This window comes from Phyllobates terribilis, unplaced genomic scaffold, assembly GCF_046119375.1.
Source record: "Phyllobates terribilis strain yellow unplaced genomic scaffold, ASM4611937v1 Scaffold_4__5_contigs__length_816908805, whole genome shotgun sequence".
NCBI classification, from domain to species: domain Eukaryota; kingdom Metazoa; phylum Chordata; class Amphibia; order Anura; family Dendrobatidae; genus Phyllobates; species Phyllobates terribilis.
The window spans coordinates 680,980,255-681,000,976 of NW_027362764.1; the positions used below are offsets into that span (position 1 = coordinate 680,980,255).

Genomic DNA, 20,722 nt, shown 5'->3' on the forward strand with positions numbered 1-20,722 from the left:
CTGTCCGCCGCGTCTGCGGTTTTCGCTTTGCTCAGCTCTGTCCGCCGCCTCTGCGGTTTTCGCTTTGCTCAGCTCTGTCCACCGCGTCTGCGGTTTTCGCTTTGCTCTGCTCTGTCCGCCGCGACTGCGGTTTTCGTTTTGCTCTGCTCTGTCCACCCCGCGTCTGCGGTTTTCGTTTTGCTCTGCTCTGTCCGCCCCGCGTCTGCGGTTTTCGCTTTGCTCAGCTCTGTCCGCCGCGTCTGCGGTTTTCGCTTTGCTCAGCTCTGTCCGCCGCGTCTGCGGTTTTCGCTTTGCTCAGCTCTGTCCGCCGCGTCTGCGGTTTTCGCTTTGCTCAGCTCTGTCCGCCGCGTCTGCGGTTTTCGCTTTGCTCAGCTCTGTCCGACGCGTCTTCGGTTTTCGCTTTGCTCAGCTCTGTCCGCCGCGTCTCCGGTTTTCGCTTTGCTCTGCTCTGTCCGCCGCGTCTGCGGTTTTCGCTTTGCTCAGCTCTGTCCGCCGCGTCTCCGGTTTTCGCTTTGCTCTGCTCTGTCCGCCGCGTCTGCGGTTTTCGCTTTGCTCAGCTCTGTCCGCCGCGTCTGCGGTTTTCGCTTTGCTCTGCTCTGTCCGCCGCGTCTGCGGTTTTCGCTTTGCTCTACTCTGTCCGCCCCGCGTCTTCGGTTTTCGCTTTGCTCGGCTCTGTCCGCCGCGTCTGCGGTTTTCGCTTTGCTCGGCTCTGTCCGCCGCGTCTGCAGTTTTCGCTTTGCTCAGCTCTGTCCGTCGCGTCTGCGGTGTTCGCTTTGCTCAGCTCTGTCCGCCGCGTCTGCGGTTTTTGCTTTGCTCTGCTCTGTCCGCCGCGTCTGCGGTTTTCGCTTTGCTCTGCTCTGTCCGCCCCGCGTCTGCTGTTTTCGTTTTGCTCTGCTCTGTCCGCCCCGCGTCTGCTGTTTTCGTTTTGCTCTGCTCTGTCCGCCCCGCGTCTGCGGTTTTCGCTTTGCTCAGCTCTGTCCGCCGCGTCTGCGGTTTTCGCTTTGCTCAGCTCTGTCCGCCGCGTCTGCGGTTTTCGCTTTGCTCTGCTCTGTCCGCCGCGTCTGCGGTTTTCGCTTTGCTCTACTCTGTCCGCCCCGCGTCTTCGGTTTTCGCTTTGCTCGGCTCTGTCCGCCGCGTCTGCGGTTTTCGCTTTGCTCGGCTCTGTCCGCCGCGTCTGCAGTTTTCGCTTTGCTCAGCTCTGTCCGTCGCGTCTGCGGTGTTCGCTTTGCTCAGCTCTGTCCGCCGCGTCTGCGGTTTTTGCTTTGCTCTGCTCTGTCCGCCGCGTCTGCGGTTTTCGCTTTGCTCTGCTCTGTCCGCCCCGCGTCTGCTGTTTTCGCTTTGCTCAGCTCTGTCCGCCGCGTCTGCGGTTTTCGCTTTGCTCAGCTCTGTCCGCCGCGTCTGCGGTTTTCGCTTTGCTCAGCTCTGTCCGCCGCGTCTGCGGTTTTCGCTTTGCTCTGCTCTGTCCGCCGCGTTTGCGGTTTTCGCTTTGCTCTGCTCTTTTCACCCCGCGTCTGCGGTTTTCGCTTTGCTCAGCTCTGTCCGCCGCGTCTGCGGTTTTCGCTTTGCTCAGCTCTGTCCGCCGCGTCTCCGGTTTTCGCTTTGCTCTGCTCTGTCCGCCGCGTCTGCGGTTTTCGCTTTGCTCAGCTCTGTCCGCCGCGTCTGCGGTTTTCGCTTTGCTCAGCTGTGTCCGCCGCGTCTGCGGTTTTTGCTTTGCTCAGCTCTGTCCGCCGCGTCTGCGGTTTTCGCTTTGCTCAGCTCTGTCCGCCGCGTCTGCGGTTTTCGCTTTGCTCTGCTCTGTCCGCCGCGACTGCGGTTTTCGTTTTGCTCTGCTCTGTCCACCCCGCGTCTGCGGTTTTCGTTTTGCTCTGCTCTGTCCGCCCCGCGTCTGCGGTTTTCGCTTTGCTCAGCTCTGTCCGCCGCGTCTGCGGTTTTCGCTTTTCTCAGCTCTGTCCGCCGCGTCTGCGGTTTTCGCTTTGCTCAGCTCTGTCCGCCGCGTCTGCGGTTTTCGCTTTGCTCAGCTCTGTCCGCCGCGTCTGCGGTTTTCGCTTTGCTCAGCTCTGTCCGCCACGTCTGCGGTTTTCGCTCTGCTCTGCTCTGTCCACCCCGCGCCTGCGGTTTTCGCTTTGCTCAGCTCTGTCCGCCGCGTTTGCGGTTTTCGCTTTGCTCTGCTCTGTCCACCCCGCGCCTGCGGTTTTCGCTTTGCTCAGCTCTGTCCGCCGCGTCTGCGGTTTTCGCTTTGCTCAGTTCTGTCCGCCGCGTCTGCGGTTTTCGCTTTGCTCAGCTCTGTCCGCCGCCTCTGCGGTTTTCGCTTTGCTCAGCTCTGTCCGCCGCGTCTGCGGTTTTCGCTTTGCTCAGCTCTGTCCGCCGCGTCTCCGGTTTTCGCTTTGCTCTGCTCTGTCCGCCGCGTCTGTGGTTTTCGCTTTGCTCAGCTCTGTCCGCCGCGTCTGCGGTTTTCGCTTTGCTCAGCTCTGTCCGCCGCGTCTGCGGTTTTCGCTTTGCTCAGCTCTGTCCGCCGCGTCTGCGGTTTTCGCTTTGCTCAGCTCTGTCCGCCGCCTCTGCGGTTTTCGCTTTGCTCAGCTCTGACCGCCGCGTCTGCGGTTTTCGCTTTGCTCAGCTCTGTCCGCCGCGTCTGCGGTTTTCGCTTTGCTCAGCTCTGTCCGCCCCGCGTCTTCGGTTTTCGCTTTGCTCGGCTCTGTCCGCCGCGTCTGCAGTTTTCGCTTTGCTCAGCTCTGTCCGTCGCGTCTGCGGTGTTCGCTTTGCTCAGCTCTGTCCGCCGCGTCTGCGGTTTTCGCTTTGCTCTGCTCTGTCCGCCGCGTCTGCGGTTTTCGCTTTGCTCTGCTCTGTCCGCCCCGCGTCTGCTGTTTTCGCTTTGCTCAGCTCTGTCCGCCGCGTCTGCGGTTTTCGCTTTGCTCTGCTCTGTCCGCTGCGTTTGCGGTTTTCGCTTTGCTCTGCTCTGTCCACCCCGCGTCTGCGGTTTTCGCTTTGCTCAGCTCTGTCCGCCGCGTCTGCGGTTTTCGCTTTGCTCAGCTCTGTCCGCCGCGTCTGCGGTTTTCGCTTTGCTCAGCTCTGTCCGCCGCGTCTGCGGTTTTCGCTTTGCTCAGCTCTGTCCGCCGCGTTTGCGGTTTTCGCTTTGCTCTGCTCTTTTCACCCCGCGTCTGCGGTTTTCGCTTTGCTCAGCTCTGTCCGCCGCGTCTGCGGTTTTCGCTTTGCTCAGCTCTGTCCGCCGCGTCTCCGGTTTTCGCTTTGCTCTGCTCTGTCCGCCGCGTCTGTGGTTTTCGCTTTGCTCAGCTCTGTCCGCCGCGTCTGCGGTTTTCGCTTTGCTCAGCTGTGTCCGCCGCGTCTGCGGTTTTTGCTTTGCTCAGCTCTGTCCGCCGCGTCTGCGGTTTTCGCTTTTCTCAGCTCTGTCCGCCGCGTCTGCGGTTTTCGCTTTGCTCTGCTCTGTCCGCCGCGACTGCGGTTTTCGTTTTGCTCTGCTCTGTCCACCCCGCGTCTGCGGTTTTCGTTTTGCTCTGCTCTGTCCGCCCCGCGTCTGCGGTTTTCGCTTTGCTCAGCTCTGTCCGCCGCGTCTGCGGTTTTCGCTTTGCTCAGCTCTGTCCGCCGCGTCTGCGGTTTTCGCTTTGCTCAGCTCTGTCCGCCGCGTCTGCGGTTTTCGCTTTGCTCAGCTCTGTCCGCCGCGTCTGCGGTTTTCGCTTTGCTCAGCTCTGTCCGCCACGTCTGCGGTTTTCGCTTTGCTCTGCTCTGTCCGCCGCGTTTGCGGTTTTCGCTTTGCTCTGCTCTGTCCACCCCGCGCCTGCGGTTTTCGCTTTGCTCAGCTCTGTCCGCCGCGTCTGCGGTTTTCGCTTTGCTCAGTTCTGTCCGCCGCGTCTGCGGTTTTCGCTTTGCTCAGCTCTGTCCGCCGCCTCTGCGGTTTTCGCTTTGCTCAGCTCTGTCCGCCGCGTCTGCGGTTTTCGCTTTGCTCAGCTCTGTCCGCCGCGTCTCCGGTTTTCGCTTTGCTCTGCTCTGTCCGCCGCGTCTGTGGTTTTCGCTTTGCTCAGCTCTGTCCGCCGCGTCTGCGGTTTTCGCTTTGCTCAGCTCTGTCCGCCGAGTCTGCGGTTTTCGCTTTGCTCAGCTCTGTCCGCCGCGTCTGCGGTTTTCGCTTTGCTCAGCTCTGTCCGCCGCCTCTGCGGTTTTCGCTTTGCTCAGCTCTGTCCACCGCGTCTGCGGTTTTCGCTTTGCTCAGCTCTGTCCGCCGCGTCTGCGGTTTTCGCTTTGCTCTGCTCTGTCCGCCGCGTCTGCGGTTTTCGCTTTGCTCTGCTCTGTCCGCCGACTCTGCGGTTTTCGCTTTGCTCAGCTCTGTCCGCCGCCTCTGCGGTTTTCGCTTTGCTCAGCTCTGTCCGCCGCGTCTGCGGTTTTCGCTCTGCTCTGCTCTGTCCGCCGCGTCTGCGGTTTTTGCTTTGCTCTACTCTGTCCGCCCCGCGTCTGCGGTTTTCGCTTTGCTCGGCTCTGTCCGCCGCGTCTGCGGTTTTCGTTTTGCTCAGCTCTGTCCGCCGCGTCTGCGGTTTTCGCTTTGCTTAGCTCTGTCCGTCGCGTCTGCGGTTTTCGCTTTGCTCAGCTCTGTCCGCCGCGTCTGCGGTTTTCGCTTTGCTCTGCTCTGTCCGCCGCGTCTGCGGTTTTCGCTTTGCTCTGCTCTGTCCGCCCCGCGTCTGCGGATTTCGCTTTGCTCAGCTCTGTCCTCCGCGTCTGCGGTTTTCGCTTTGCTCAGCTCTGTCCGCCGCGTCTGCGGTTTTCGCTTTGCTCAGCTCTGTCCGCCGCGTCTGCGGTTTTCGCTTTGCTCAGCTCTGTCCGCCGCGTCTGCGGTTTTCGCTTTGCTCTGCTCTGTCCGCCGCGTCTGCGGTTTTCGCTTTGCTCTGCTCTGTCCACCCCGCGTCTGCGGTTTTCGCTTTGCTCAGCTCTGTCCGCCTCGTCTGCGGTTTTCGCTTTGCTCAGCTCTGTCCGCCGCGTCTGCGGTTTTCGCTTTGCTCAGCTCTGTCCGCCGCGTCTGCGGTTTTCGCTTTGCTCTGCTCTGTCCGCCGCGTCTGTGGTTTTCGCTTTGCCCAGCTCTGTCCGCCGCGTCTGCGGTTTTCGCTTTGCTCAGCTCTGTCCGCCGCCTCTGCGGTTTTCGCTTTGCTCAGCTCTGTCCGCCGCGTCTGCGGTTTTCGCTTTGCTCAGCTCTGTCCGCCGCGTCTGCGGTTTTCGCTTTGCTCAGCTCTGTCCGCCGCGTCTGCGGTTTTCGCTTTGCTCAGCTCTGTCCGCCGCGTCTGCGGTTTTCGCTTTGCTCAGCTCTGTCCGCCGCGTCTGCGGTTTTCGTTTTGCTCTGCTCTGTCCGCCCCGCGTCTGCGGTTTTCGCTTTGCTCAGCTCTGTCCGCCGCGTCTGCGGTTTTCGCTTTGCTCAGCTCTGTCCGCCGCGTCTGCGGTTTTCGCTTTGCTTAGCTCTGTCCGTCGCGTCTGCGGTTTTCGCTTTGCTCAGCTCTGTCCGCCGCGTCTGCGGTTTTCGCTTTGCTCTGCTCTGTCCGCCGCGTCTGCGGTTTTCGCTTTGCTCTGCTCTGTCCGCCCCGCGTCTGCGGATTTCGCTTTGCTCAGCTCTGTCCTCCGCGTCTGCGGTTTTCGCTTTGCTCAGCTCTGACCGCCGCGTCTGCGGTTTTCGCTTTGCTCAGCTCTGTCCGCCGCGTCTGCGGTTTTCGCTTTGCTCAGCTCTGTCCGCCGCGTCTGCGGTTTTCGCTTTGCTCAGCTCTGTCCGCCGCGTCTGCGGTTTTCGCTTTGCTCTGCTCTGTCCGCCGCGTCTGTGGTTTTCGCTTTGCTCAGCTCTGTCCGCCGCGTCTGCGGTTTTCGCTTTGCTCAGCTCTGTCCGCCGCCTCTGCGGTTTTCGCTTTGCTCAGCTCTGTCCGGCGCGTCTGCGGTTTTCGCTTTGCTCAGCTCTGTCCGCCGCGTCTGCGGTTTTCGCTTTGCTCTGCTCTGTCCGCCGCGTCTGCGGTTTTCGCTTTGCTCTGCTCTGTCCGCCCCGCGTCTGCCGTTTTCGCTTTGCTCGGCTCTGTCCGCCGCGTCTGCGGTTTTCGCTCTGCTCGGCTCTGTCCGCCGCGTCTGCGGTTTTCGCTTTGCTCAGCTCTGTCCGTCGCGTCTGCGGTTTTCGCTTTGCTCAGCTCTGTCCGCCGCGTCTGCGGTTTTCGCTTTGCTCTGCTCTGTCCGCCGCGTCTGCGGTTTTCGCTTTGCTCTGCTCTGTCCGCCCCGCGTCTGCGGTTTTCGCTTTGCTCAGCTCTGTCCGCCGCGTCTGCGGTTTTCGCTTTGCTAAGCTCTGTCCGCCGCGTCTGCGGTTTTCGCTTTGCTCAGCTCTGTCCGCCGCGTCTGCGGTTTTCGCTTTGCTAAGCTCTGTCCGCCGCGTCTGCGGTTTTCGCTTTGCTCAGCTCTGTCCGCCTCGTCTGCGGTTTTCGCTTTGCTCAGCTTTGTCCGCCGCGTCTGCGGTTTTCGCTTTGCTCAGCTCTGTCCGCCGCGTCTGCGGTTTTCGCATTGCTCTGCTCTGTCCGCCGCGTTTGCGGTTTTCGCTTTGCTCTGCTCTGTCCGCCCCGCGTCTGCGGTTTTCGCTTTGCTCAGCTCTGTGCGCCGCGTCTGCGGTTTTCGCTTTGCTCAGCTCTGTCCGCCGCGTCTGCGGTTTTCGCTTTGCTCAGCTCTGTCCGCCGCGTCTGCGGTTTTCGCGTTGCTCAGCTCTGTCCGCCGCGTCTGCGGTTTTCGCTTTGCTCAGCTCTGTCCGCCGCGTCTGCGGTTTTCGCTTTGCTCAGCTCTGTCCGCCGCGTCTGCGGTTTTCGCTTTGCTCAGCTCTGTCCGCCGCGTCTGCGGTTTTCGCTTTGCTCAGCTCTGTCCGCCGCGTCTGCGGTTTTCGCTTTGCTCTGCTCTGTCCGCCGCGTCTGCGGTTTTCGCTTTGCTCTGCTCTGTCCACCCCGCGTCTGCGGTTTTTGCTTTGCTCAGCTCTGTCCGCCGCATCTGCGGTTTTCGCTTTGCTCAGCTCTGTCCGCCGCGTCTGCGGTTTTCGCTTTGCTCAGCTCTGACCGCCGCGTCTGCGGTTTTCGCTTTGCTCAGCTCTGTCCGCCGCGTCTGCGGTCTTCGCTTTGCTCAGCTCTGTCCGCCGCGTCTGCGGTTTTCGCTTTGCTCAGCTCTGTCCGCCGTATCTGCGGTTTTCGCTTTGCTCTGCTCTGTCCGCCGCGTCTGTGGTTTTCGCTTTGCTCAGCTCTGTCCGCCGCGTCTGCGGTTTTCGCTTTGCTCAGCTCTGTCCGCCGCCTCTGCGGTTTTCGCTTTGCTCAGCTCTGTCCGCCGCGTCTGCGGTTTTTGCTTTGCTCAGCTCTGTCCGCCGCGTCTGCGGTTTTCGCTTTGCTCAGCTCTGTCCGCCGCCTCTGCGGTTTTCGCTTTGCTCAGCTCTGTCCGCCGCATCTGCGGTTTTCGCTTTGCTCAGCTCTGTCCGCCGCGTCTGCGGTTTTCGCTTTGCTCAGCTCTGTCCGCCGCGTCTGCGGTTTTCGCTTTGCTCAGCTCCGTCCGCCGCGTCTGCGGTTTTCGTTTTGCTCTGCTCTGTCCGCCCCGCGTCTGCGGTTTTCGCTTTGCTCAGCTCTGTCCGCCGCGTCTGCGGTTTTCGCTTTGCTCAGCTCTGTCCGCCGCGTCTGCGGTTTTCGCTTTGCTTAGCTCTGTCCGTCGCGTCTGCGGTTTTCGCTTTGCTCAGCTCTGTCCGCCGCGTCTGCGGTTTTCGCTTTGCTCTGCTCTGTCCGCCGCGTCTGCGGTTTTCGCTTTGCTCTGCTCTGTCCGCCCCGCGTCTGCGGATTTCGCTTTGCTCAGCTCTGTCCTCCGCGTCTGCGGTTTTCGCTTTGCTCAGCTCTGTCCGCCGCGTCTGCGGTTTTCGCTTTGCTCAGCTCTGTCCGCCGCGTCTGCGGTTTTCGCTTTGCTCAGCTCTGTCCGCCGCGTCTGCGGTTTTCGCTTTGCTCTGCTCTGTCCGCCGCGTCTGCGGTTTTCGCTTTGCTCTGCTCTGTCCACCCCGCGCCTGCGGTTTTTGCTTTGCTCATCTCTGTCCGCCGCGTCTGCGGTTTTCGCTTTGCTCAGCTCTGTCCGCCGCGTCTGCGGTTTTCGCTTTGCTCAGCTCTGTCCGCCGCGTCTGCGGTTTTCGCTTTGCTCAGCTCTGTCCGCCGCCTCTGCGGTTTTCGCTTTGCTCAGCTCTGTCCGCCGCGTCTGCGGTTTTCGCTTTGCTCAGCTCTGTCCGCCGCGTCTGCGGTTTTCGCTTTGCTCAGCTCTGTCCGCCGCGTCTGCGGTTTTCGCTTTGCTCAGCTCTGTCCGCCGCGTCTGCGGTTTTCGCTTTGCTCAGCTCTGTCCGCCGCGTCTGCGGTTTTCGCTTTGCTCTGCTCTGTCCGCCGCGTCTGCGGTTTTCGCTTTGCTCTGCTCTGTCCACCCCGCGTCTGCGGTTTTTGCTTTGCTCAGCTCTGTCCGCCGCGTCTGCGGTTTTCGCTTTGCTCAGCTCTGTCCGCCGCGTCTGCGGTTTTCGCTTTGCTCAGCTCTGACCGCCGCGTCTGCGGTTTTCGCTTTGCTCAGCTCTGTCCGCCGCGTCTGCGGTCTTCGCTTTGCTCAGCTCTGTCCGCCGCGTCTGCGGTTTTCGCTTTGCTCAGCTCTGTCCGCCGTATCTGCGGTTTTCGCTTTGCTCTGCTCTGTCCGCCGCGTCTGTGGTTTTCGCTTTGCTCAGCTCTGTCCGCCGCGTCTGCGGTTTTCGCTTTGCTCAGCTCTGTCCGCCGCCTCTGCGGTTTTCGCTTTGCTCAGCTCTGTCCGCCGCGTCTGCGGTTTTCGCTTTGCTCAGCTCTGTCCGCCGCGTCTGCGGTTTTCGCTTTGCTCTGCTCTGTCTGCCGCGTTTGCGGTTTTCGCTTTGCTCTGCTCTGTCCGCCCCGCGTCTGCGGTTTTCGCTTTGCTCAGCTCTGTCCGCCGCGTCTGCGGTTTTCGCATTGCTCTGCTCTGTCCGCCGCGTTTGCGGTTTTCGCTTTGCTCTGCTCTGTCCGCCCCGCGTCTGCGGTTTTCGCTTTGCTCAGCTCCGTGCGCCGCGTCTGCGGTTTTCGCTTTGCTCAGCTCTGTCCGCCGCGTCTGCGGTTTTCGCTTTGCTCAGCTCTGTCCGCCGCGTCTGCGGTTTTCGCTTTGCTCAGCTCCGTCCGCCGCGTCTGCGGTTTTCGTTTTGCTCTGCTCTGTCCGCCCCGCGTCTGCGGTTTTCGCTTTGCTCAGCTCTGTCCGCCGCGTCTGCGGTTTTCGCTTTGCTCAGCTCTGTCCGCCGCGTCTGCGGTTTTCGCTTTGCTTAGCTCTGTCCGTCGCGTCTGCGGTTTTCGCTTTGCTCAGCTGTGTCCGCCGCGTCTGCGGTTTTCGCTTTGCTCTGCTCTGTCCGCCGCGTCTGCGGTTTTCGCTTTGCTCTGCTCTGTCCGCCCCGCGTCTGCGGATTTCGCTTTGCTCAGCTCTGTCCTCCGCGTCTGCGGTTTTCGCTTTGCTCAGCTCTGTCCGCCGCGTCTGCGGTTTTCGCTTTGCTCAGCTCTGTCCGCCGCGTCTGCGGTTTTCGCTTTGCTCAGCTCTGTCCGCCGCGTCTGCGGTTTTCGCTTTGCTCTGCTCTGTCCGCCGCGTCTGCGGTTTTCGCTTTGCTCTGCTCTGTCCACCCCGCGTCTGCGGTTTTTGCTTTGCTCATCTCTGTCCGCCGCGTCTGCGGTTTTCGCTTTGCTCAGCTCTGTCCGCCGCGTCTGCGGTTTTCGCTTTGCTCAGCTCTGTCCGCCGCGTCTGCGGTTTTCGCTTTGCTCAGCTCTGTCCGCCGCCTCTGCGGTTTTCGCTTTGCTCAGCTCTGTCCGCCGCGTCTGCGGTTTTCGCTTTGCTCAGCTCTGTCCGCCGCGTCTGTGGTTTTCGCTTTGCTCTGCTCTGTCCGCCGCGTCTGCGGTTTTCGCTTTGCTCTGCTCTGTCCGCCCCGCGTCTGCCGTTTTCGCTTTGCTCGGCTCTGTCCGCCGCGTCTGCGGTTTTCGCTTTGCTCGGCTCTGTCCGCCGCGTCTGCGGTTTTCGCTTTGCTCAGCTCTGTCCGTCGCGTCTGCGGTTTTCGCTTTGCTCAGCTCTGTCCGCCGCGTCTGCGGTTTTCGCTTTGCTCTGCCCTGTCCGCCGCGTCTGCGGTTTTCGCTTTGCTCTGCTCTGTCCGCCCCGCGTCTGCGGTTTTCGCTTTGCTCAGCTCTGTCCGCCGCGTCTGCGGTTTTCGCTTTGCTCAGCTCTGTCCGCCGCGTCTGCGGTTTTCGCTGTGCTCAGCTCTGTCCGCCTCGTCTGCGGTTTTCGCTTTGCTCAGCTTTGTCCGCCGCGTCTGCGGTTTTCGCTTTGCTCAGCTCTGTCCGCCGCGTCTGCGGTTTTCGCATTGCTCTGCTCTGTCCGCCGCGTTTGCGGTTTTCGCTTTGCTCTGCTCTGTCCGCCCCGCGTCTGCGGTTTTCGCTTTGCTCAGCTCTGTGCGCCGCGTCTGCGGTTTTCGCTTTGCTCAGCTCTGTCCGCCGCGTCTGGGTTTTCGCTTTGCTCAGCTCTGTCCGCCGCGTCTGCGGTTTTCGCTTTGCTCAGCTCTGTCCGCCGCGTCTGCGGTTTTCGCTTTGCTCAGCTCTGTCCGCCGCGTCTGCGGTTTTCGTTTTGCTCTGCTCTGTCCGCCCCGCGTCTGCGGTTTTCGCTTTGCTCAGCTCTGTCCGCCGCGTCTGCGGTTTTCGCTTTGCTCAGCTCTGTCCGCCGCGTCTGCGGTTTTCGCTGTGCTCAGCTCTGTCCGCCGCGTCTGCAGTTTTCGCTGTGCTCAGCTCTGTCCGCCGCGTCTGCGGTTTTCGCTTTGCTCAGCTCTGTCCGCCGCGTCTGCGGTTTTCGCTTTGCTCAGCTCTGTCCACCGCGTCTGCGGTTTTCGCTTTGCTCAGCTCTGTCCGCCGCGTCTGCGGTTTTCGCTTTGCTCTGCTCTGTCCGCCGTGTTTGCGGTTTTCGCTTTGCTCAGCTCTGTCCACCCCGCGTCTGCGGTTTTCGCTTTGCTCAGCTCTGTCCGCCGCGTCTGCGGTTTTCGCTTTGCTCAGCTCTGTCCGCCGCGTCTGCGGTTTTCGCTTTGCTCAGCTCTGTCCGCCGCCTCTGCGGTTTTCGCTTTGCTCAGCTCTGTCCGCCGCGTCTGCGGTTTTCGCTTTGCTCAGCTCTGTCCGCCGCGTCTGCGGTTTTCGCTTTGCTCTGCTCTGTCCGCCGCGACTGCGGTTTTCGTTTTGCTCTGCTCTGTCCGCCCCGCGTCTGCGGTTTTCATTTTGCTCTGCTCTGTCCGCCCCGCGTCTGCGGTTTTCGCTTTGCTCAGCTCTGTCCGCCGCGTCTGCGGTTTTTGCTTTGCTCAGCTCTGTCCGCCGCGTCTGCGGTTTTCGCTGTGCTCAGCTCTGTCCGCCGCGTCTGCGGTTTTCGCTGTGCTCAGCTCTGTCCGCCGCGTCTGCGGTTTTCGCTTTGCTCAGCTCTGTCCGCCGCGTCTGCGGTTTTCGCTTTGCTCAGCTCTGTCCGCCGCGTCTGCGGTTTTCGCTTTGCTCAGCTCTGTCCGCCGCGTCTGCGGTTTTCGCTTTGCTCAGCTCTGTCCACCGCGTCTGCGGTTTTCGCTTTGCTCAGCTCTGTCCGCCGCGTCTGCGGTTTTCGCTTTGCTCAGCTCTGTCCGCCGCGTCTGCGGTTTTCGCTTTGCTCTGCTCTGTCCGCCGCGTTTGCGGTTTTCGCTTTGCTCTGCTCTGTCCACCCCACGTCTGCGGTTCTCGCTTTGCTCAGCTCTGTCCGCCGCGTCTGCGGTTTTCGCTTTGCTCAGCTCTGTCCGCCGCGTCTGCGGTTTTCGCTTTGTTCAGCTCTGTCCGCCGCCTCTGCGGTTTTCGCTTTGCTCAGCTCTGTCCGCCGCGTCTGCGGTTTTCGCTTTGCTCAGCTCTGTCCGCCGCGTCTCCGGTTTTCGCTTTGCTCTGCTCTGTCCGCCGCGTCTGTGGTTTTCGCTTTGCTCAGCTCTGTCCGCCGAGTCTGCGGTTTTCGCTTTGCTCAGCTCTGTCCGCCGCGTCTGCGGTTTTCGTTTTGCTCTGCTCTGTCCGCCCCGTGTCTGCGGTTTTCGCTTTGCTCAGCTCTGTCCGCCGCGTCTGCGGTTTTCGCTTTGCTCAGCTCTGTCCGCCGCGTCTGCGGTTTTCGCTGTGCTCAGCTCTGTCCGCCGCGTCTGCAGTTTTCGCTGTGCTCAGCTCTGTCCGCCGCTTCTGCGGTTTTCGCTTTGCTCAGCTCTGTCCGCCGCGTCTGCGGTTTTCGCTTTGCTCAGCTCTGTCCGCCGCGTCTGCGGTTTTCGCTTTGCTCAGCTCTGTCCGCCGCGTCTGCGGTTTTCGCTTTGCTCAGCTCTGTCCGCCGCGTCTGCGGTTTTCGCTTTGCTCAGCTCTGTCCGCCGCGTCTGCGGTTTTCGCTTTGCTCAGCTCTGTCCGCCGCGTCTGCGGTTTTCGCTTTGCTCAGCTCTGTCCGCCGCGTCTGCGGTTTTCGCTTTGCTCTGCTCTGTCCGCCGCGTTTGCGGTTTTCGCTTTGCTCTGCTCTGTCCACCCCGCGTCTGCGGTTTTCGCTTTGCTCAGCTCTGTCCGCCGCGTCTGCGGTTTTCGCTTTGCTCAGCTCTGTCCGCCGCGTCTCCGGTTTTCGCTTTGCTCTGCTCTGTCCGCCGCGTCTGTGGTTTTCGCTTTGCTCAGCTCTGTCCGCCGCGTCTGCGGTTTTCGCTTTGCTCAGCTCTGTCCGCCGCGTCTGCGGTTTTCGCTTTGCTCAGCTCTGTCCGCCGCCTCTGCGGTTTTCGCTTTGCTCAGCTCTGTCCGCCGCGTCTGCGGTTTTCGCTTTGCTCAGCTCTGTCCGCCGCCTCTGCGGTTTTCGCTTTGCTCAGCTCTGTCCGCCGCGTCTGCGGTTTTCGCTTTGCTCAGCTCTGTCCGCAGCGTCTGCGGTTTTCGCTTTGCTCTGCTCTGTCCGCCGCGACTGCGGTTTTCGTTTTGCTCTGCTCTGTCCGCCCCGCGTCTGCGGTTTTCGTTTTGCTCTGCTCTGTCCGCCCCGCGTCTGCGGTTTTCGCTTTGCTCAGCTCTGTCCGCCGCGTCTGCGGTTTTCGCTTTGCTCGGCTCTGTCCGCCGCGTCTGCGGTTTTCGCTTTGCTCAGCTCTGTCCGTCGCGTCTGCGGTTTTCGCTTTGCTCAGCTCTGTCCGCCGCCTCTGCGGTTTTCGCTTTGCTCAGCTCTGTCCGCCGCGTCTGCGGTTTTCGCTTTGCTCAGCTCTGTCCGCCGCGTCTGCGGTTTTCGCTTTGCTCTGCTCTGTCCGCCGCGACTGCGGTTTTCGTTTTGCTCTGCTCTGTCCGCCCCGCGTCTGCGGTTTTCGTTTTGCTCTGCTCTGTCCGCCCCGCGTCTGCGGTTTTCGCTTTGCTCAGCTCTGTCCGCCGCGTCTGCGGTTTTCGCTTTGCTCTGCTCTGTCCGCCGCGTTTGCGGTTTTCGCTTTGCTCTGCTCTGTCCACCCCGCGTCTGCGGTTTTCGCTTTGCTCAGCTCTGTCCGCCGCGTCTGCGGTTTTCGCTTTGCTCAGCTCTGTCCGCCGCGTCTGCGGTTTTCGCTTTGCTCAGCTCTGTCCGCCGCCTCTGCGGTTTTCGCTTTGCTCAGCTCTGTCCGCCGCGTCTGCGGCTTTCGCTTTGCTCAGCTCTGTCCGCCGCGTCTCCGGTTTTCGCTTTGCTCTGCTCTGTCCGCCGCGTCTGTGGTTTTCGCTTTGCTCAGCTCTGTCCGCCGCGTCTGCGGTTTTCGCTTTGCTCTGCTCTGTCCGCCCCGCGTCTGCGGTTTTCGCTTTGCTCAGCTCGGTCCGCAGCCTCTGCGGTTTTCGCTTTGCTCAGCTCTGTCCGCCGCGTCTGCGGTTTTCGCTTTGCTCAGCTCTGTCCGCCGCGTCTGCGGTTTTCGCTTTGCTCTGCTCTGTCCGCCGCGTCTGCGGTTTTCGCTTTGCTCTACTCTGTCCGCCCCGCGTCTGCGGTTTTCGCTTTGCTCGGCTCTGTCCGCCGTGTCTGCGGTTTTCGCTTTGCTCGGCTCTGTCCGCCGCGTCTGCGGTTTTCGCTTTGCTCAGCTCTGTCCGTCGCGTCTGCGGTTTTCGCTTTGCTCAGCTCTGTCCGCCGCGTCTGCGGTTTTTGCTTTGCTCTGCTCTGTCCGCCGCGTCTGCGGTTTTCGCTTTGCTCAGCTCTGTCCGCCGCGTCTGCGGTTTTCGCTTTGCTCAGCTCTGTCCGCCGCGTCTGCGGTTTTTGCTTTGCTCAGCTCTGTCCGCCGCGTCTGCGGTTTTCGCTTTGCTCTGCTCTGTCCGCCGCGTCTGCGGTTTTCGCTTTGCTCTGCTCTGTCCGCCCCGCGTCTGCGGTTTTCGCTTTGCTCAGCTCTGTCCGCCGCCTCTGCGGTTTTCGCTTTGCTCAGCTCTGTCCGCCGCGTCTGCGGTTTTCGCTTTGCTCAGCTCTGTCCGCCGCGTCTGCGGTTTTCGCTTTGCTCAGCTCTGTCCGCCGCGTCTGCGGTTTTCGCTTTGCTCAGCTCTGTCCGCTGCGTCTGCGGTTTTTGCTTTGCTCAGCTCTGTCTACCGCGTCTGCGGTTTCGAATTTGTCTCCCAGTCTGTACTGGACCCTACCCAGCCTGTGCTCTAGTCTGCCTGTTCCTGTATTCCCCGGTGTGGGTCAACAGCCGTGTCCGGAGTCTGACCTGGAGTAGACCCTGGTTCCTCTGCTCGGTTCCTCCCTGGTGCACTGGCGTCGTATGCCATCGTGCGACCTTGGTCGGATCGGGCAGATACTTAGTTACGCCCCTCCAGGCACTCTCCGGTTCATGGCACAGTGGAATCACTACATAAACACGCACACGCCAGTCAGTCCGGGCGTGTACATTACAGAGGCATATCTAAAGAAGATTATAATGCAGTCTGCAGATCCTGTAGGGCACGTATCAGGTTAGCTAAAGCTGACAATGAATTAAGGCTTGCAAGAGATGTCAAAAGCAATAAAAAAGGATTTTGGGGGTATGTCAAAAGTAAAAGAAAAGTCAAAGATGCTATAGGATTTTTACAGGATGAAAATGGAGAAATGGTAAGAGAGGATGTTGAGAAGGCTAAACTTTTTAATTCCTATTTTGCATCTGTTTTCTCTCAGAAAGAAAATGTAACATCAACTGATCTTCACTGTTCTTTTAAAGGAATAGAGGAATCCAAGTTATCTGTAAACAGAAAGATTGTGAGGGAATATTTAGCTAACATAAATGAGTTCAAGTCTCTAGGTCCAGATGAATTACACCCCAGAGTACTGAAGGAGATCGTAGAAGAAATTTTAGAACCACTCTCCATAATCTTTGAAAATTCTTGGAGAACAGGAGAAGTCCCAGAAGACTGGAGAAGAGCAAATGTTGTTCCTATCTTCAAAATGGGGAAGAAGGTGGACCCAGGGAATTATAGGCCGGTGAGTCTGACTTCTATACCAGGAAAGATCTTTGAACAAATTATTAAACAACATGTATGTAAGTACATGGATAAGAATGAAGTGATTAACCAGAGTCAGCATGGGTTTGTAACTAACAAGTCATGTCAGACTAACTTAATTTCCTTCTATGACAGAATCACTGACTGGGTGGATCAGGGAAATGCTGTAGATATAGTATATCTTGACTTCAGCAAAGCATTTGACAAAGTATCTCACACCATCCTTATTGAAAAAATGACCAAGTATGCAATGGACCAGGCAACTGTTAGGTGGATTCATAACTGGCTTAGTTATCGGACTCAAAGGGTGGTTGTAAATGGCTTCACATCCAGATGGATGAATGTCTCAAGTGGGGTACCACAGGGCTCCGTTCTGGGACCTGTATTGTTCAACATCTTTATCAATGATTTAGATGAAGGAATTGAGGATAAACTGATTAAATTTGCTGATGACACAAAGCTAGGAGGGATAGCTAATACTAGAGAAGAGAGAGAGAGGATTCAAAAAGACCTAAATAAACTGGAGCAGTGGGCAGCAACCAACAGAATGGTTTTTAACAGGGAAAAATGCAAAGTACTACATCTGGGCAATAAAAATGAAAAAAGCATATACAGAATGGAAGGAATAGAGCTAAGCAACAGTACATGTGAAAAAGACTTAGGTATACTAATAGATCACAGTCTGAACATGAGTCAACAGTGTGATGCAGCAGCAAAAAAGGCAAATACAATTCTGGAATGTATTAACAGAAGCATACAGTCTAGATCACGTGAAGTTATTATCGGTCTTTACTCCTCTTTGGTCAGACCTCATCTGGAATACTGTGTACAGTTTTGGGCACCACATTTTAAAAAAGACATAGACAAACTGAAGCAAGTTCAGAGAAGAGCGACCAGAATGGTGACTGGTCTGCAAACCATGTCCTATGAGGAACGGTTGCAGGATTTGGGAATGTTTAGCTTGCAAAAAAGAAGACTCAGAGGAGACTTAATAGCTGTCTACAAATATGTCAAGGGCTGTCACATTGTAGAAGGTTCATCTTTATTCTCATTTGCACAAGGAAAGACTAGAAGCAATGGGATGAAACTAAATGGGAGGAGACACAGATTAGATATTAGAAAAAACTTTTTGACAGTTAGAGTGATTAATGAGTGGAACAGGCTGCCACGAGAGGTGGTGAGTTCCCCTTCAATGGACGTCTTCAAACAGAGGCTGGACAGACATCTGTCTGAGATGATCTAGTGAATCCTGCTTTGAGCAGGGGGTTGGACCAGATGACCCAGGAGGTCCCTTCCAACTCTACCATTCTATGATTCTATGATTCTATGATTCTATGAAGGCAAGGAAGGAATTGGGGAGGGGGGGGTGATTCCTGCTAGGGCCCTGAAATCATAAAACAGGCAGGAGAGTCTGACGCATGGTGACGGAGAGGTTGTAGGGGCAGATAGGGGGTGTTGTCACGTGCGAGCACGTGTGCATGCTGGCTTGTGTGTGAGAGTGCGCTACCTAGGTGTGGCGCGCTGCAGACAGTCAAAGGGATTGTTCCCTTTCATTAAAAGTTAATCCCCGGCTGCAGGCTATTAGAAAGCAACTATCCGCGCTCTACTCACCCTACCCGGGTCTACCAGTGAGTCTCGCCTCTGCTCCCGGCCTGTGGCAATGGCCGTGAAGCTGACGTTCCGTCGACAGCGCTGCAGCCGATCAGTGAGCTCAGCGGCTCTGAGTAGGGCGTTGTGTCTACAAGACCTTTTAAGGAAGTCAGCAAAAAAATTGAAAAGAAGGGAAAGCACAAAAGGACCTGGTCTTGCTGAACACTGGAAAGGGCATCCGGCAGCCAGACTTCAAAGTAGAAAAGCAGCAAGTGAGAGGCTTGTCTCTGCCCATGGCCACACCACCATAAACACGCCCGATCTTGTCTGATCTCGGAAGCTAAGCTGCGTTGGGCCTGGTTGGTACTTGGATGGGAGACTGCCTGGGAATACCAGGTGCTGTAGGCTTTTGCTTTTTCCTTCCTTCCACCAGCAGGGGGCAATCTCTTCTATGCCTTTTTTCCATTCCCTTTCACAAGTGCACACATTCTTTTTCTTTTCGTTTTTTCATTTGCTTTCTCTCTTGCACTATTTCATCTCTGCAAAATACCAGCATCCTTCTGATCACCGTGGGCCTCCAGCATTGTTGCTTCTTTACTTTTAATACTAGGCTCCTTTTCACCAGGACCAGCGTCTCCCGGGTGGCTGGAGGCAACAACCGGTAACCCCAAGCAGAAGACTTTTGCAGGCAACACGACTCTCCCCCCTGAAGAGCAGCTCAAAGTCACTGGCAACCATCTCACCCTCTTCCTTCATTCACCCCTGGACGTCTCGCTCCGCCCCCAAGTTACGGGTCCAGCTTGCTCTTTCTGTCACATTACCGCGATGAAGTGTTTAGCCTGCAGGAGAACCTGCGCCGAGCCATTTTTGAAGACACCTGATGTGGCGGGTGAATCACTGCTAAACAAACCACACCTGTAGGGACGGCACAGACTTTGCATGGACCCTTCGGAGCCTGCCCCGTCACTGCCAGATTGCTCGCCACCAAGCGATCCTGAGAAAGGCTGGCCGGGCGATGGATCAATCAGTTTCTACTGGCCATACCACCTTGGATACGCCCGATCTCATCTGATCTCGGAAGCAAAGCAAGGCTGGGCTCGGACAGTACTTGGATGGGAGACCTCCTGGGAACTCTGGGTGCTGTAGACCATTTTGATGACGTTTTTACCTACTGCCCAGCTCGGTTAGCATCGAACGGTGCCTTGCCGGACACCGACCTTAAGTAACTTAGATGATGGAAGCCCCAAGGCCTCTGAGCCAGTTGGCAGCTAAGAACGCTACCCCGCCGCCTTCACGCAGGCCTGACACCGAGCTCCATGCCACGGATAGGAGTGCTTATTGACTCCGCAGCTCGCCATGTGGAAATGATGGCGTTAAAAGCACTCAGGGCCGTGAAGGGGCCAGGCTTTCAGCAGGTGCCCAGGGAAGGTTTTGGATGCCGGCCGCCTAGCGAGGGCCAGCAGAAGTAACATGTTTCTCTGCAAAGAAGCTTGTGTAACCAAGCCAGACGGCTGACAAAGAGCTAACCTCAGTGCAAGGAAGGCAAGGAAGGTGCGGAAGGAATTGGGGAGGGGGGGGTGATTCCTGCTAGGCCCCTGAAATCATAAAACAGGCAGGAGAGTCTGACGCATGGTGACGGAGAGGTTGTAGGGGCAGATAGGGGGTGTTGTCACGTGCGAGCACGTGTGCATGCTGGCTTGTGTGTGAGAGTGCGCTTCCTAGGTGTGGCGCGCTGCAGACAGTCAACGGGATTGTTCCCTTTCATTAAAAGTTAATCCCCGGCTGCAAGCTATTAGAAAGCAACTAACCTTGCTCTACTCACCCTACCCGGGTCTACCGGTGAGTCTCGCCTCTGCTCCCGGCCTGTGGCATTGGCCGTGAAGCTGACGTTCCGTCGACAGCGCTGCAGCCGATCACTGAGCTCAGCGGCTCTGAGTGGGGCGTTGTGTCTACAAGACCTTTTAAGGAAGCCAGCAAAAAAATTGAAGAGAAGGGAAAGCACAAAAGGACCTGGTCTTGCTGAGCACTGGAAAGGGCAGCCGGCAGCCAGACGTCAAAGTAGAAAAGCAGCAAGTGAGAGGCTTCTCTCTGCCTATGGCCACACCACCCTGAACACGCCTGCTCTCATCTGATCTTGGAAGCTAAGCAGGGTTGGGCCTGGTTAGTACTTGGATGGGAGACTGTAAAATAATACTCTTCCTGTATTATTTTTTTCTACTGAGGACTTCTCAAAGTATCAATATCACGATATTCTTATAAAAAAATGTATCTATTTATTCTTGGATTGTCCATTAAAAAGAATCAGATTGCAGCAGGTACATACAATAATTAGTTATAAAGTAATTGTCCATTTGTCCATAATTAGCTTAATTGTTGAGATTCACCCATCTTTCCTTGGATCCTGGCTGGTAAATCATGTCTTTGTCCAGCATGTGTCCAGGCCTACATGTCATCTGCTTCTCAGCATGGAGATTCTGTGTCTTGTGGGGTGGGCAGAGCAAGAGAGCCCCCCCTTTCTGTACCATGGGCTTTTATAGCCAGTCGTATGGACACCTGTTCTACATATGGTAGTGAACCAAAAATACACACACAAATAGCGCATGTCAACTAGACACGATGGCTGAGGCATAGAACTCAGAAAAATGATTATCGATTAACATTCCAAATGAATTTCCATAATTAACCATTTAACAGAGACCGCCTGGGAATGCCAGGTGCTGTAGGCTTTTGCTTTTTCCTTCCTTCCACCAGCAGGGGGCACTCTCTTCTATGCCTTTTTTCCATTCCCTTTCACAAGGGCACACATTCATTCTCTTTTCTTTTTTTCATTTGCTTTCTCTCTTGCGCTATTTCATCTCTGCAAAATACCAGCATCCTTCTGATCACCGTGGGCCTCCAGCATTGTTGCTTCTTTACTTTTAATACTAGGCTCCTTTTCACCAGGACCAGCGTCTCCCGGGTGGCTGGAGGCAACCACCGGTAACCCCAAGCAGAAGGCCTTTGCAGGCAACACGACCCTCCCCCCTGAAGAGCAGCTCAAAGTCACTGGCAACCATCTCACCCTCTTCCTTCATTCACCCCTGGACGTCTCGCTCAGCCCCCAAGTTACGGGTCCAGCTTGCTCTTTCTGTCACATTACCGTGATGAAGGGTTTAGCCTGCAGGAGACAATTAATGACATTAACCGTATGTCTATTTGTAATTTTTATCTGGTTATTCCAATATGTTTGCTCAGAGTGCTGTGCAATATTAATACCACTGTCCCGTCTCATTAGCTTGTGCTTGTGAAACGTTCACTGAACAGGAGAAACTGGCAGTGAGTGTGAGTGATATATTGATTAGGTAAACAATAGTAACAATAGTATATTACACAGCTCTCTCAGGAAACAGACCAGAAATATCAGCAATATTTACATGACAGTAAAACTTTATAACATTGAAATAAACTCTAATACCTTACGTACATTTACTATATACCCTTTGGGAGAGTGGATAAAATAAAGGCTAAAATAAATACCTCAGACGCTACTGGACAGGAACAAGAAGTTACTGACAGCCCAAAGTGGATGACCACCCAAACAACAGGGAATTCTCACCTGCAGCGCGCTTTTGTAGTAGTGATCCACCTGTCCAGCCAGCATACAGCTTGCAATTCTCCCGTCC

The 20,722-nt window shown here is 57.2% G+C and overlaps 1 non-coding gene and 1 pseudogene across 1 annotated transcript; both read left to right on the forward strand.

Moving 5' to 3' along the window:
- The first annotated feature begins 17,349 nt into the window (after positions 1-17,349).
- Positions 17,350-17,468, forward strand: LOC141269356 (5S ribosomal RNA; annotated as a pseudogene).
- A 621-nt stretch (positions 17,469-18,089) lies between these two features.
- Positions 18,090-18,209, forward strand: LOC141267165 (5S ribosomal RNA). The gene has a single exon (XR_012321178.1). It is a non-coding gene; the product is annotated as a 5S ribosomal RNA (ribosomal RNA).
- Positions 18,210-20,722: the final 2,513 nt, after the last annotated feature.